The following is a 17,831-nucleotide window of genomic DNA, read 5'->3' as shown; positions in this document are numbered from 1 at the left end:
GATTCCAAAGAACTATTCGACAAAATTTGATGCAGCGGAGCATAATACTAGGTATCGTATGCTGGTTCATGTACTGCAAAACAAACGTGCCTCTTCCGATGATTCAGCTAGTTTGAATTAAAATATCAGTGTCCGCTTGATTTGATTTTACCTTTATGTGTTTATTTCTTGAACATATTTTATAGAGGGCTGGATCTTGTTTAGCAATTTATATTTAATATTGAGAATTCAATATTACAAAACCATCTCCCATACGTACTTTAAAATGAAAGGAGAACGTGTGAAATGATTCATTCTAATATAACATTCTAATATAATCATACATTCTAATAAACATAATCCTGCACACTCTCTTCAAATAAGGGGTCACTCATCCACCCTTTTGATTTAATTTTTAAATGCACTCTAACAGAACGTGCTCGGGTTTACGGGCGTTTCAAATGTCAATTTTTGATTTTTTTTTTGCGTCGCCACAGAGCTTAAAATATTCATCTTCATGAAGCAACTTCGGTCCGAATTTCGACAAACATCGCACGATTATTCATTACATAGTATGACATAGTCAAACGACTTCTCCACAAAATCATTCATTCGATTGTCACTGAGTGTGCTTACTATGTGCATAAGAAAACATAATTAGCATTGTTATATATTTATTGTTTATATTGATGTTTACCTTTGAAAGTGCCTTGCGGATAAAAATCGGATTCTGCTAAAGCTAAACGATCATTTCGGCGAAACGGCATTTTTGACCGAAAGATCTATTCGGCCAAAATACCTGTTCGGCAAAATGACCATCTCAGCCAAACGGCATTTTTGCCCGTATGACCCAAATGACATTTTCGATCAAATAGCCCTCTTTGTCAAAGTACCATTTCTACAAAACGGCATTTTCAGCAGAATGACTATTTTGACATTTTCGGTCAGATGGCCCAGTCAACACAAAATCGTATATGCTGCAATATATGATGCTAAAGTGGAGGCGATATACGTACAAATTGTATGGGGAAGTGACATTATATACGATCTTGTGTTGGCTGGGGGTTTCTGCCTGAATATTTGTTCGATCAAACGGCCCTTCCCGAAGAAGCATTTGGATGGGCATTTAAACATTTGTTGAATAGTTTGAATAATTGGGTTTGTGTTTCAACTTTACATTAATTATTGGTTTAGATTTTAGTGGGTTGGATTATATTATGGTTGGATTATAGTAATTTGGTTTCAATTTTAATTGGTTTCGATTTAGGAAAGATTTGGATTGGATTTAGATTGGATATGTAACGGATTTGGATTAAAGAATTTGAATTGGTTTGAATTTGGATTGATTTTGAATATAGATTTTGATTGAATTAAAAATTGGGCTTTGATCTCTATCATTTATTGCATTCATATTATAATTAGAATTCTTGACAGATGTGTAAAGGCATTGACGTATTTCCCACCCATGATTCATAGTACAGTCAAAACTCCATGAGTTGATGTTCTATGACTCGATATCGACTCATGGAAGCAAATAATGCTCTACGATTCGAGACGAGACGAACTAGCCAATCATATGGCAGCAGTTACACAGTTCCGTGGGACAGACCCCATGTCCCGACATCGGATACCAAAGTTGCAGTACTCCTATCGGTTGACGAGTGCAGTAAGCATCCTTATCCAAGATATTTTGCCACAGTACTTGGAAACCGTGGAGAACCTTGAGGGGCTGCAATTTATCGTGTATTCGGCTGCAGTGGCTGTTGCAAGGACGTTGGGATTGCGAACGCGCCCACAAGGTGAGAGTGATGGACGCGTACGCCCCAAAGTACAAACACCCGCGTGGATGCGACGTCTGAAGACCCACATCGCCACACTGCGGTCAAAGGTTGGTCGATTAACACAGTACAAGCAGGGGAATCGATAAACCAGGCTAGTTCGGAATGTTGCTGAAATTGTGAACATAACTGAGATCCTCGACACCCATGTACAGCGGTTGAGTGCTCTTGCTAAACGACTGCGACGTAATGGAGAATGTTCGAAGAGGAAGGAGCAAAACCGAATGTTCAACATCAACGAAAGGGAGTTCTACAACCACATCCGAAACGAAACAGACGACTTTGGCGAGGGCCTTCCGGAGATTGGAGAAGTCACGCAGTTTTGGTCCAATCTATGGGAGAACCCCGTCAACGGCGATGGGGTGTGGATGGCAGAAGAAGAGCAATATTGTGGTGGAATTGGAGACATGACCGCTATTAACGTGACCACCCAAGACATACGTGAGGTTACCCGGTATACCGGGAGTTGGGCTGCACCAGGACCCGATTTTGTGCATAATTTCTGGTAGAAAAACTCACAACGATCTACGGGCAGATGGCGGAATGCTTCAACACGGTACTAGATAACCCCGGGCAGCTACCAGAATTCATCACTAGGGATGTCACTTATCTTCTACCGAAGGAACACTTTGAACCCAGACAATAACGTGCCTTTTGAGTCTGTACAAAGTGCTGTCATCGGTCAAAGCGAGGAGGGTGCAGAACCATTGCGACGTCAACAACCTGATGACCGAGGAACAAAAACACGAGGCTGCAAGGATAAGGTCATCATCATTGATGCAGTCGTTGTTGGGCAGGCCACCCACAAGTAAAGAAACCTGAGCATGGCATATATCGACTATAAAAAGGCATACGACTCAGTACCTCACTCGTACCTTATTAAGGTACTGCAGTTGTATAAGATAGACGGTAACGTCGATCCATACATCTACACCGGGCGGGGTCACCTGGTCGATGACGACAGTTTCCACGTCAACGAACAGGAGGAGATTCGAAACGTACAAGTTCCTAGGCTCCCTGCAACTCAAAGGAATTCGCCATACGACGATCAAGAAAGAGCTGCAGGAAAAGTTCTTGCATCGTGTCAACGGTATTTTGAAGACCCTCTTGTCCGCCGACAACAAGGTGAAGGCGATAAACACGTTTGCTGTGCCCTTGTTGACATACAGTTTCGAAGTGGCCCAAGACTGACTTGGAGGCGTTAGAACGAGCAGTACGAGTGGCGTTCACTAAGCATCGCATGCGCCATCCAAAATCGTCCATTGAGAGAGCCACCCTGCCCCGTACAGTAGGAGGAAGAGGCGTCACCGATATACAAACACTATGTGTTTCCCAGATCCAGCAGTTGCGAAGATACTTCGTGGGAAGCCAGAACCGCCACGAAATCTTTCGCGCTGTGTGTGAAGCTGACCACGGATTCAGTGCCCTGCATCTGGCGCAGGAGGACGTTCAGCTGAATTGCGACATGAAATTTGTCGACGAGATGATCGCATCGTGGAAGCAGAAGAAGTTGCAAGGGACGCACCCCCATCAACTGGAGCTGGAATATATCGACCAAGCGGCGTCGAATACGTAGCTGGTGCGGGGTGAACTCTTCTCGGAAACAGAAGGATTCATGGTAGCCATCCAGGACCGGATAATTGCGACGAAGAACTATCGGCACTATATATTGCACGAAAACGTGGAGGACCGCTGCAGAAAGTGCAATTCAGTAGGAGAGACGATCGAGCATATCGTGTCCGGGTGTTCAGCCTTAGCTGATTCAGCCTATTTTGGTCATCATAACGAAGTAGTCAAGATTGTGCACCAACGGCTTGCTTTAAAACACAACTTGGTTAATCAGTTTGTCGCCTACTACAGATATGTGCCTGTCCCGGTTCTGAAAAATAGTTTCGTGAAGCTGTACTGGGATCGCGAGATCATAACGGATGGCCTCATTCGTGCCAATCGGCCCGATATTGTGGTCTACGACAAAAAGATTAAGCGGGTAACCCTCATCGACATTGCTCCATAATGTCCAAACAACATTCTCCACCAAGTTAACGAAGTACCACGACTTGGCGGAGGAGTTGAAGCAGATGTGGCACCTGGAGGACGTGCGTATAATTCCGGTTGTTATCTCAGCAACCGGAATCGTCCCGAAATCTCTTCTGAGATCCTTAGGAGAGCTGGAACTATCTCTTGACCTCCATAGCATCCTTGGTTCTCCAGTGATTCTTGGAACTGGCAGCATCGTAAGAAGATTCCTGAACCACCATAACTAATAGGGGAACTGGGGGTAGGACGCCCACGTTAAGGAAAATGCCATTTTTATCAATGAAAACCACCATTTCAGCCAGTTTTCATCAGCGCATACTAAAGAACAGCATATCTGCGACTGACTACCGATGACAGATATCTAATTGTACATTTTATTGCACAGAAATTTGATTTTTAAAAAGCACCCGAAAAATATTGATTTTGAAACCATGCGGGGTGAGATGCGCCAGTGGATGGGTTAAAACGCGCATGTGTTTATCGTACTGATTTTCATTTTAATTGCCTACATTAAGGCAATTAACCGAATGTTTCAGCTGTTTCGGTCATACGAAATGAGCATGGGCGTACTGCCCCACACCGACCTCAGAAGTTTGAAGGCCCATCAAATCGTTTTAAGACCAATTTTGACGACGATTTCGTGTGGAACATAAAGAACACGAGTAAGCAGCATGGCTCATGGCTCAATTTTCAATTTACCAATGAACAACAGCGATAGAAAGACTAAATTTCACCGAGCTAGAATTGCATCAAAACACGCAAAAATCATTTTTTCGAGTTTTTCATGTGTAACTAGAGAAAAATCATGAAATATATTTTATATTATATATTTATATTATAAATATATTTTTCATTGATTCATCGTATAGACTATTTAAAATAATCACAATGGGGATATTTAACCTTATTCAGGGGTGGCGCGTTTTAACCCCTATGGGCGTGTTACCCCCACTTCCCCTACATCCGGTGCAAACGTTTATTATAGGATTTTAAGTCAACCGGCGAATGAGATCCACAGAGCCTAATCTCCTTTGGCATTCAGATTGTCCGAAGTAGGTGAACATTCCCAGCACGCTTGCTGAAGAAGTGCCAAAACTCTACAATAACAATAACAATAATGCGACATTAAAAGAAAATCTGGGTTACTGTGATGGTCCTTTCAAACAGCTTTCCAAAGATTTCCTATTACATATCTCAATATTTCCATGAGTCGATGGTTCCAATATCGACTCACGGCGGTTAGACTGTTGTGAAACCAAAGGAGTATCCGGAGTGCATTCTGATGGTGCAACGAGTGGCATGACTCTTGTCAGAATGTCAAATCTGGAGCAACAGTAATTATCCGCTCCGATAACGAGTAGTGCACCACATTCTGCTAAATAGGAGCGTCGATGAATATCAACAACAGTTGATGTTTTTGATACAGTGGTTAGTGACCAGAGTACTAGAGCTGGTCATCACATATCGAGATATTGAGACTTATATCAGAGTGAAAGGATTATGAAATTATGAAATTGATGTCATATCTGTCGTGGCCGAGCGAATATCCTTAGGACATCCGTCGAATATCTGAATTGTCATGGGCTGTGTACTCACAAGTATGTTCTGACAGAACGAGTAACTCTAGTGATACATAGACGATGTACCTAATATTCGAATCAATATCGTCTCTTTGTTTCGTTCTGTCAATCGAGCTCATATTCGTGTGCTAATGGGCGCCTACTATTCGAGCGCCGATTGCTTCGATTTAGAAATTCAAGTCTTATTCAAATAATTCATGCTTCCATTTTGTATCTTCGATTATTATTTTAACACAATCCGCACTACCACAATATCGAAAGAACTTCAGCCTTTCGTGTACTCTATGTTCTGTACCCTTTACAGTCTATTAAAAGGACTTCAGGATATTGCAAAAATTGATTATCGAAGCAATAGGTTAAGAATCGAGGAAAGAGCAGGATAACTCCAAAGAAAATTTTTAGAAGACCAAGAGGAGTCTAAAAAATATTACGATTCTGAAGCAGGAAATTTTTGAAATTTTATTTGCTTGGATGGATGATTGTTCGTTAGCTAGTGCTCCATTTCGACTCAAATAAAATCATTAATTTGTGGCAGTTGTTCAGCCAGGAGTCAATATTGCTCATTGATGGATTCCGTACTTCAAAAGTGCGAGATTATAAAAAGGGCTTATAAAGTGATTAAGAATATTTCTAAAAGTCCGCCTAGAGCCAAAATTAACAAATTAGTGTTGAACTTTATTTGAAATTGAAAAAACACATTAATAAAGGATATAAAAATAGAACTAACAATATTAATGGAATGTTTGTGTTTTTCTAGTTGTTGCTATCAATAATTTTATTCACTAGAACCTTCACAATTTTGGCAAATTTTGTGGGATAACCGTGCCAGTTTTACCACAACTCGGGCTAGTTTCACCACGCTCGGGTATGCTTTTTAATCAAATTACTTTAAACATTTTTTAAGAAAAATCCATAGTTTCTACCTACATAAGGGTGGCTCAAATTAGTATGGGAAAAACTTTTTTCAATTTTTTTTTGATGGGCCGCCCTCTTCTTCGGCTCTATTTGATGCCTTGATGCTCTGGACAAAATTTCAGCCAAATCGGTCAACGTTTGGGCGGTGCTAAACTCGTTGGAAGTTTATATGCAAAATGTATGCAGAAACATCCAAAAACAGTGAATTGCAGTTGGACGGCACAACTTACGATGCAGAACTATGATACTCATTCAGATCTTAAAGAATTTATTACAGAATGTTATGCAGAGAACCGCGAGAAGATTAAAGTTTTTCCGGCAAAATTATTAGCATTTCTCTGAAGTGGGGTTTGAGCAAATTTCGTTTCTTTTACCTTTGAAAAGAAATAAATTCACCCCTACAACACTCCAGTAAAATGCTAATATCTTTGTCTAATAAACTCTAATCTTCTCGCGGTTTTCAGCATAACATTCAGTATATAACTCTACAAGAACTGAATGAGTATTATGATTCTTGATCGTCAATTGTGCCGTCCAACTGCAAATCACTGTTTTTGGATGTTTCTGCATATATTTTTCCATATAAACTTCCAACGAGTTTAGCACCACCCAAACGTTGACCGATTTGGCTGAAATTTTGTCCAGAGCATTAGGGCATCAAATAGAACCGAATAAAAGGGCGGCCCATCAAAAAATTTTATAAAATGTTTTTTGAGCCACCCTAACCTACATGAATTTCTCCTACGAAAGATACAGAATGAATTTTAAATTCTGAGATAGATTTTTATATACGCCTCGATTTTAAACAGATTATAATGAGAAATAAGATAAATTTAGACTGTAAGCGATTGATGCTGATAAAAAAAAGAATTGTTTTTTTACGTTGTTTTACTAGTTTTGTATCAGTCATTTTTTAATGTTATGAATTGAATCCTTACTAAAGGATACGCATTTGATCATAAACTTTACTCGGGATTCATTCGATGCCATGGGAATTTAATTTTCCCTTGAATGTTCAAACTATAGAATAACGACTTTCCAAAGTTGAGTGAAATTCAATACAGTGTTTAATGCCTTTCCTTTATTACCCTATAGGGTAAAGAAACTTTATACAGAAAAAAACATCTCCCATAGTTAAAATCATGATTAAGATAAACAAATCCATCAGACTAGCTACTATCTACCGTATCCTTCGTCATTTACTTCAAATTCAAACATTTTTCAGGCTCACCTTTCACACGATGAGCGGCTTTTTGGATCTTTAAAGGACTCCGCAATATGCGCAGGCGACGATCCTCGCTCACTCATACGCAGTCCAACCATACGCATTCGGATCCCAATGAGGCCACTTTTTATAGTCCGCACATCCCGTCAGCATCAGTGTTTTACGAGATCCACACACATTAGGCTTTTATAAACACACCACCGCGAGCGGGTGGGTAATAATGCGTGGAAAAAAGGGTAACAGTCAAACGACCGTTCCCTTTGTCGTGTACCGTTAAGTAAAAGGATAAATGGACGATACGCTCATTAAAACATTCCCGAGGTCGCGGCGCGGCATCCAGTCGCACATAGAAATCGAACACATGTGCGTGCCCATTCCCGCGAGATCATCCCGCGGCGCGGCGGGCGCAGTCCCTAAAACATTATACGGGGCAATTGGACACCGCGAGGCAGGCTCGCATTACTTCGCGCGCGCGGTCTCCTTTCTCCGTTTTGGGAATTTCGGAATCCGGGCGTTCGAATAACATTGTTTGGATTATCTGTCCTCATCTACGACGAAATCGAAAGGGTGCGTGCGCGAGTAATCGATTAGGATTTGTTTGAATGATCGAGTCAATTACCAAGGAATTAGTGAATGAAACGCTTCCTAATAATTGCCGTGCAAACAAACGGTGATAAACTGGGCTCTCCGAGCTCAGCCGAATATTCTGACTGTCAGCAGTGATCAACATGTGGCAAATAATAATATTTGAACAGCGGTCGTTGTGTAGCTTCCAGAAGGAAAGAAGAACCTCATCTCCATGAGCGTTTCACTTGAACTCGGCCAAAATTGAATGCAAAACAATTTTCCATTTATCTTCCATGTGCACTCAAGCCCATCTGTGCTCGTCCCGCTGACGACAAGACATTTGGGATTGATGGTAAGGGTGTGTGACTAATAGCTTCGCAGAATGCCAAAATGACGATCGCGGCATTTTAATAAAAACTAAAATATGGTATACCCTTAATTTGGTGGATTGTCCCGAAAAAGAACAATTTCGACCCTTGTGTTGTTTTTTCCCTTCAGCCTGAAGCAGTGGGGACAGGCAGAAGCAACAGTTTGCAACCGCGGCCGGTATCCGTCTCTCGCTCACACCCACACATCCGAGAGGATCATAGCCGCCAAGAGAGAGTACTGTTCCTGTAAGGACCTATCCTACGGAGACCCCGCATGGAAAGAAACGACACATTCGATTATATTTAAATGAATGAAAAATTACCCGAAAACTGAATGGTGCACATGTGTAACAGTTTCGTGTGTCTCGACTCTCGCTGTGAATGCGTTCCGAAAGCAGAAAGATCTCCAGAAGTCCATCCAATCAATGTTCAAGTACGAAGTTGTCGCTTGCTTTAGCATCTTTACTTTCCGTAAGGAAACATCGAAGAAATTTTTTTTGAAAATCTCGTTGAATGGACTGCCTTGTCCCATTGACATTGCAGTAGGCGCAATTTCGAGATGTTTTTTTTTTATTTCTCAAGATAAAGGAATATTGTCCTGTCATATAATATGGTTTGAAAATTGAGGAAGCGCGATGACAGCTGCGCATGCAAATGTTGTCTACCGAAAATCGTGAGCGCGACGATATTGTCGCAATCGCACGTCGTAAATCAAGTTAACATGAATGGAGGTTTTTTTTTACTCTGGGTGGATGTATGGTTGGTTATGATTGTCTGAAGTTCGTTGAACCGTACCTAAGCGTTTTGAGATTACTTCAAATATTTAAAATTTCGTAAAAATTTAATGAATGCTTTAATTTTTTCATTATGTTTGTTGCAGATAAAATAGAATACAGTTTTGTCCTGGTGTCAGCTGGGAAACTTTTTTTGTTTTACACCCGATTCTTTTTTTTACACGGGGGATGCGTTCCATGTAAAAAAAGTTTTCAGTTCAAAATTTGAAAATCCGTGTAAAAAAAGTTTTATGATTTCTCGACGAATCATGCAAAATGGAGCAACTTTGCAAAAATGTTGTATGCACTCAGGAAAATCGACACATACTTTATGGCAAAAATCCATGTATTTTGAAATATGCATATCATGCGTCGACACATACTTAATTGCATACAAATTCACACATGGATACTATGACCCACATGGATAGTATGTGTGAACACTCATGTAATGCATGCGGGCGCATGGAATATATGTGTCGAAAATATGGAATCCATTTCGCTACCCCCATTGCAAAAATCCATGTGTGAACTCATGAATATAATGCGGAGTTTTTTGTCAGTGTGGGATTTTTTTACACGGCCGTGTAAAAAAAATCCGTGTAAAAACAGAATCGGGTGTATTTTGGTTCTCCATGCCTGAAATGAGCATCGTTCGAATTTGAAAAGATGAAATTAAGAACCACAGACGTATCTTTGTGTGATTATTGAAGACATATGACCCGGATACTAATCAAGAGAAAGTCCAACCACGCATGGATAAATTGAAGGCATCAATGAATCGCAAAGATTAGCAATGTGTGAAAGGGCTTATTACGAACTTCGTAACAGCTCAAGTCCCGTAGTCTGCAAACGAAGTGGCGTCGTATGAATAAAGACTTATACCAGGTGTAAAAAGTGATGAATAAAAGGTGTCCCTCATCAAATTGCACCACGGGTAAAGCGCAGTAGAAAATTACCCATTGTGTGTTTTCTCTTGAAAATTTTGGTAGAAATGGTGTATTGTTTACACAGTATTTTTATCGCAGCCAGTTTTTCGAAAATTAAAAAAATGGCGTTATCCGAAAAGCAACGCCAAAAATTGATATTGCGCAAAAGCTTTTTGCTAGGAATCACTGCACGGTGAACCGTGTGATTAAACGTTACTACAAAACACTGAGCATCGAACGGAAGGAAAAATGCGATCAGAATAATTCATTTGATCAGGATCACAAGCGTGTCGCTTCTTGATTTCTGATAGCATTCTAGATACGGATCTCAAAAGTAAAACATGAGTATCACTAGTGTCCAATCTACGAATTACACCGTAACAATGCTAATGCTGAAAATGATCAGGATCACAAGCGTGTCGTGAAAGCGTTTAACCGATTCAATACAATTTTTTTTCGTTGTATTTCAACATAAATTTTGGACATTCTGCTTCAAAAACTTATGCAAACCATGAAATAGTAATAGTAATAATACATTTTTTTTTTTGAGATCTTCTAGGGCTTCCAAATCTTCCTTTAGTTCAGATCTTGATGATCTACATAAACAACAAAGCGTTTTACGGGGCCTCAACCCTAATTTGAAGTTGGCAATGCTACTTGAGACATAATTAAACTATTTTTATCAAATCGCAGTGTTACCAGAACATGAACGGTACTCCAAACTATTCTTGAGTTCAGATCTTAGAGGTCTACAAGATCAACAGAGTAATTCATAGGTTCCAAAATACAGCATTCTCAGAATATCTATGGTACTCTAAACAATTCTTGAGTTCAGATCTTGGAGGCCTAAAAGACCAACAGATTGATTGATAGGTTTACTGATCTTTGTTTACGCGTGTAGACCCAAAGGCCTTAACTCCAGGGTTTTCTTGGATCACTTGGAGCAGATTGAATACAAAGAAAACTTTTAAAAGACTCTTCCACAACATTCATGTTTGCCAAAAATACTCTTCAAAATACATCAAATCTCTCATGGAACAATATACTCAAATTAAACTGCGCACTAGCGAGAAATGCTCATCAAATTGAGCTCCACTTTGTAGTCCTGGACAACTTGAACAATGTTAGAGATTACAATTTGGGTGTAGATACGAGATACGATTGTGCGATAAGAATATTTACAATGTTGAAAATTCCAAATATCGGAATGTGAAAACTGTTCACGTGAAAACAGTAGGCAAGTTGTCGCCGGCGACAACTTCTAAGATTTTGTACTCAAACGATAATGAACATAGAATTTTCATTCAAACATTAATCTTTACTATTAGCTAATTGTCAACAGTCTCGTTATATCTTCTATTTGGCGTTATGGTTTCATGATAGTAAGGAAAAAACGTTCAAAATGTAACGGTAAATGCTTCAAATCAAAATACGATTTTCAAACGATTCTTTAACGCTGGCGAGTTTTTATCGCTTGATAATTTAAAAGTAAGATCACATGTGAGTTTTGATCACCCTTGATTTTTTCAAAATTTGATTTTTCCCCTCCCTGATACTACCACCCAGCGCACAGAAGAGTAACTAGAACAAATTCGTGGACAAAACCCAAATTTTTTTTTTCAACTTTTGTACATTCTTATATTTTTTTTAGATACTTAAAAACATTCTGCATACTATGGCTATTTCAGAAATGACCCAACATTTTATAAAAAAATATAATTAGGGCTCAAAAATGAGGTATTGGATTGGATTTTATCTATTTTATTTGTGGAGTATTTGGAAAATATGATTTTTACACAACATAAATGTTATCAACAAGCTATTATTAGTACACAATGAGTAGATTATAGTTGTATATCTTCATTTTGTTTATGTTTATGGTCAAATTATAAATTTAATGTTTCAGGTGGTGACCACTTGAAAATCACTATTTTTTCAATTTTTTATGTTTTTCTTCAAAGGAAAAGTTAATCTATACGGCAAGATCCGGCAAAGGTAAATCACTTGGGTGTAACTTCAAGATATGGACTAAGCATTCCACGTGAAAACTCGTCCGCAAACGTCCGCAAATTAGATTCTGGGCTATTTGAATAAAATGCGATTTTTCATAATTTTAAAACAAAATTCAACATTTGTTCATAAATTACCACATATAACGAATCCAGGAAAAATAAAATAAAAAGCATGCTATTTAGCATGCATTTTGTCAAGACACAAATAGAATAATGGCTCTCCCATGAGTTTCGTTGATATCTTTTTGAAAACCTTATATTGAAATCGCTTATCTATAAATTCTGCATTATAGAGAAATCTGTTACTACCTAGATTTAGGATGAACCCGTTTTCATTGAAGTGATCATAATTTATGAACGGTGCCTTATTATGATAGTTTCGTCATGGCTAGCTACGATATCTTGGGGGCTTCAAATCGGACATGGTAATCGTTGTTGTTTAAAGCCATGGTATATAGAATACAGGTGATTTATATTTTCCAGACCCTAATTTTCAAGGTTAAGGTGTAACTTAAGGAGAAAAGAGTGTTCAAGCAAAAACAGTGTTCACTTCTGTGCATGCGAATTTATACAACCATTTTTCTTTTGGGATCTTGGACATTGGTTAAAATAAGTTAGATGCTTTTTTCCTTTGTAAATGTTAGAAAATCCATTTAAGGATAGAGCTTTAACTACGGGTTTCTTGCTACTTATAGGAATTTATATATTTTAGAATCGTTCCCGTAGCGAAAGCAAGAGATTTTACATAAAACGCGAGGTTTTATTTGAAAACATGTGTATTTTGACATTTTTATCTGGTTTTACACTGTTAGGTGGATAGATTTATCAGAAAAATTGCATTTTCCTGCATAATTGACAATTATTATTTCGTTCTAGGAATATCATGCCCAAATAACCGCAAAAAATAGTTTTGGCCAAGAATTGGCTTATTTACTCCTATGTGCAGCGGCCAAGTTTCAAACCAACCAATGCCTCATGTCAAAGCACACGCCTTCCTTTAACCCTTTTGTTACCGATAAAAAAACACCCTTACGTTACCGACAGGGTACCCGGGTACCCACGGACTTAAAATGATCATAACATAGTCAGTTTTTCACCGATTTCGACGATTTTGGTTGCTACGGATGCAGGAACTTACCCGCTATTCGATACATGTTACAGAGAACCGATTCGGATTAACTGGTGACCGGAATTCCGGATTAACTGGGTCAAGTCCCAAAGTATGTGTGAATTGAAGATATATATTCAACCAAATGAAGATTTCTTGCGTGATGACTAATCAACTTCGTTGGAAATTTAAAGAATATAACTTAACTACGTTACAGGACCATTTTATGAATTAATCCCGGAACGGTTATTCCGGAAACAGGTTCCCGTCGGGCCTAAAGTGACCACAAACTTATTCTGAAGAAACCCTGGCAATATGGGTATCAAAATTCATGAAATTGTTTCGGAAGCATGATCTGATAAGTAATTGAACCATTGGATGGTTTGACAACGTACCGGTCATCCTGGAACAGGTTCCCGTGGGGCCTAAAGTGGCCACAAACCCGTTTTGAAAAAACCCTGGCAATATGGGTATCAAAATTCATGAAATTGTATCGGAAGCATGATCCGATAAGTAATTGGACCATTGGATGGTTTGACAACGGACCGGTCATCCTGGAACAGGTTCCTGTGGGGCCTAAAGTGGCCACAAACTCATTTTGAAGAAGCCCAGGCAATGTGGGAATCAAAATTCATGAAATTGTTTCGGAAGCATGATCTTTTGGGTTATTAGGCCATAAGATGGTTTGACAATGGACCGGTCATTCTCACACAGGTTTCCGAGGGGACCCTCATTTAGAAGAAACACTTGCTCTCTTCTTTCCCCTTTCATGTTTCCGAAAATATTTCAAGAACTTTGATTCCAGGGTGTCTTCTAAATGAGTTTGTGGCCACTAAAGGCCTTTCGGGAACTTGTTCTAGCATGACTGTTCTGGTTGATATCCATCCTATGGTTTCAACTTTATGAATAACATGTTTCAGGAAAAATTCCAAGAATTTTGATACCCATATTGCCAGGGTTTATTCTAAATGAGTTTTTGGCCCCTGCTGGCCTTCCGGAAACTTGTTCCAGAATGACCGTTCCGGTTGATATCCATCCTATGGTCTCAACTACATGGAAACGTGTTTCCGGAACAATTCCAAGAATTTTGATACCCATATTGCCAGGGATTCTCTCAAATGAATTTATGGTCACTGTAGGCCCTCCGGGAACCTGTTCCAAAATGACCATTCCGGTTGATATCCATCCTATGGTTTCAACTACATGGAAAACATGTTTCCGGAACAATTCCAAGAATATTGATACCCATATTGCCAGGGATTCTACCAAATGAATTAATGATCACTTTAGGCCCTCCCCTCCGGGAACCTGTTCCAGAATGACCGTTCCGGGTCATATCCAATCTATGGTCTCAAGTACATGGAAAACATGTTTCCGGAACAATTCCAAAAATGTTGATACCCATATTGCCAGGGTTTATTCTAAATGAGTGTTTGGTCCCTGCGGACCCTCGGGGAACCTATTCCAGAATGACCGTTCCGGTTGATATCCATCCTATGGTCTTAACTACATGGAAAATATGTTTCCAGAACAATTCCAAGAATTTTGATACCCATATTGTTAGGGTTTATTCTGAATGAGTTTTTTCATATCCTCCGGGAACCTGTCCATGATTCGACGTTCTTCGACTCGATATCGACTAACTAATATTGCCATACTAAAATTATTTTCTTGGTTACTCTGATGGTTCTTTTGAACAATTTTCCAAGGAGCTTCTATTCCACATCTCAATGTATGCTTGAGTAAATGGTCTTTTCACTAGCGACTCATAGTTGATCGGTTGTATTGTAGACCCTTTTTAGAGCTCGGATCATGTGATCTATCATTGATTCATTGGATAGATCATATGATCCGAGCTCTAGAAAGGGTATATAATACAACCGAGGAATGGTGTATGATATGATATCCCAGTAGGATCATTGAGTTGATATGACTTCAATATTCATACAAGCTACTACAGACCTTTTAGTTTCAACAAAACGTCATGGAAACCGTAACGATTAAATTATGTACCTAATCAGTATCAAGTCCGTGTACGCAGAACAAATCGCAGGTTAACATTATTGTCATTGTGCATCTTGACTTAAGATTACTTTGTAGCACCTTGGACATTGGACCTCATGTTCATGGAAAGTAGGATCATATGCTTATTACACCGGATTGGGTAAATGCAGATAATGAGGATATTGCGAAAGTCTTGGCTGACCTGGAAGATACTACGAACTAAACTCAAGAATATTTTAGGGGTATACCGACGATGGGGACATTGTAAAAGCCTTGATTAATCCGGTAGATATCGTTAGCTGAGCTCCAGAACATTTAGGAGTACCTTGAGCATCTCGTATTCAAGAAAATTGGAATTTCAGGACGCGTATATGCTTATTGAACCAGATTGGGTGAATACCGACGATGAGGACATTGACCAAAACCTTGATTGATCTGACAGATACTGTGGGCTCAACTCCGGAACATTTTGGAGTACCTTGAGCATCTCGTATTCAAGAAAATTAGATTTGCATGATGCATATATGCCTATTGAATTGAATTGGAGTATACCGGCGATAAGAACATAGCAAAAACCTTGGTTGGTCCGGTAGATATCGTGGACTGAACTCCAGAACGTTTTGAAGTACCTTGAGCATCTCGTATTCCTGAAAAATAATCACAGACATAACGCTCAGGATAGATCAACTTATCAGAGTATTCAGAACTATCAAACAATGTGATTTAGGATTAAAACATGCCACATTTAATTACATGCTCTTAGAAGCGAAATCTAGCTGAAGAATTTTTCTTCTGTGATTTTACACAGCCAATCCAAAATGCTGGTCATATATGACCAATCCGTCCTGAAAGGGTTATGTGCGTCATTCACTATCAATATGCGGTCATTTGGCCGAAGGGGTCATTTGGCCGAAAGGGTCATTTTGGCCGAAAGGGTCACTTGGCGGAAAGGGTCATTAGGCCGAAAGGGTCGTTTGGTCGAAAGGGTCATTTGGCCGAATAGGACATTTGAAAAGTGAGAAATAAGGAGTAAGAAGAGAGACGTCTCAATTCTCATTCCTCATTTCTCACTTCTCACTGTAAAAAAAATGAGGAGCGCGAAGTGAGTAGTGAGACGTCTCACTACTCACTTCGCGCTTCTCACTTTTTACCGTGAAAGTAATAAATGAGTAGTGAGAAGTGAGACGTCTCACTTCTCAATCTTCATTTTTTTCTTCTCACTGAGAAGTGAGAAAGAGGAGTAAGAAGTGAGGCGTCTCACTTCTTACTGTGAAGAGTGAGTAGTGCGAAGTGGATAGTGAGACGTCTCACTACTCATTTCTCGCTTCTCACTTTTTACAGTGAGAAGAGAAAAACATAGAGTGAGAAGTGACAATTCAAAATTTCTCGCTTTTCAAATGAACTATTCGGTCAAATGACCCTTTCGGCCAAATTACCGTTTTGGCCAAATGACCATTTCGGCCTAATGACCCTTTCGGCCTAATGACCCTTTTAGCCAAATGGCCCTTTCGGCCAAATTACCCTTTCGGCTAAACGACGCTTCCGGCCAAATGGCCCTTTCGGCCAAACGACCCTTTCTGCCAAACGACCTATTTCGGCCAAACGAAAATTATGTTTGATTCCAGGCACACGTCTCAACAATATCTGGCCGTTCGTTGTTAACATCTTGATTTTATCACATGGTAATGCTATACAGGAGAAGTGCTTTAGATTAATGAACAGTATTTTATCGTAAACTAGCATAAGAATGAAGGAAAAACTGACATAAACAATAGAGGATGATGCCATAACACAGAGAACAGACATGGATGCTCGAACAAAATTTCGTTAAAAACGTGTGTAAAGATTTAAATCGCACCTTAGCGCCGCCAACGCAGGCTGCCCGACATAAAAACTCAATTCCTCTAAGTGATGGCGTTGGTATACACGTCATAAACAATGTAGTGCTGCCACCTTGGAGCGAGCCTAGGAGCAATTCAGAATGAACACTAGCGCTAAAAAGTAAAACACAACAAATTTTAACCATATTGATCAGCACACTAGCACCGCGCAACGGGGGCATAACGACATACTTGAAAATGACCAGTACAAACTTTTACACAAGCACGCGAATGAAGATGAACGTCTGTTCTCTGTGGCCATAATAAGATCAGGATGTGTAACAATAGTAGAAATCAATACTAAAATATTCATTTTCATTGAGAGAGATCCCGGGATATTTACTCTCTCCTGCTCTCATGGAAAACTATGAAAGGAATTCCGCCAGATTTTCACGGAGTTTTATCTCATGAAAGCGCATCAAACTATTGTAAATAAGCCGTTTCTTCTTATTTTCTAACTAAAAAATCAGGAACAATATAATCATTGCACGACTAGTTATCGTTATTTGAACAAATCTATTAAAACTATTTAGACATTTAGATTTCTTGACAAAGCAGCATCCCCATCAAGACTGCTTGCAATGTGACAGTTGACCTTTTTGACAGTTTTTATTGA

At 39.4% G+C, this 17,831-nt stretch overlaps 1 protein-coding gene across 2 annotated transcripts in view; it reads right to left on the bottom strand.

The window, feature by feature from the left end:
• The window catches only part of LOC134223508 (fibroblast growth factor receptor homolog 1-like), a 136,578-nt gene that overhangs the window by 87,255 nt on the left and 31,492 nt on the right, over window positions 1-17,831 (bottom strand). The window lies entirely within an intron of this gene.

This window comes from Armigeres subalbatus, chromosome 1, assembly GCF_024139115.2.
Source record: "Armigeres subalbatus isolate Guangzhou_Male chromosome 1, GZ_Asu_2, whole genome shotgun sequence".
Classification (NCBI taxonomy): domain Eukaryota; kingdom Metazoa; phylum Arthropoda; class Insecta; order Diptera; family Culicidae; genus Armigeres; species Armigeres subalbatus.
This window is presented reverse-complemented; position numbering and strand designations above follow the sequence as displayed.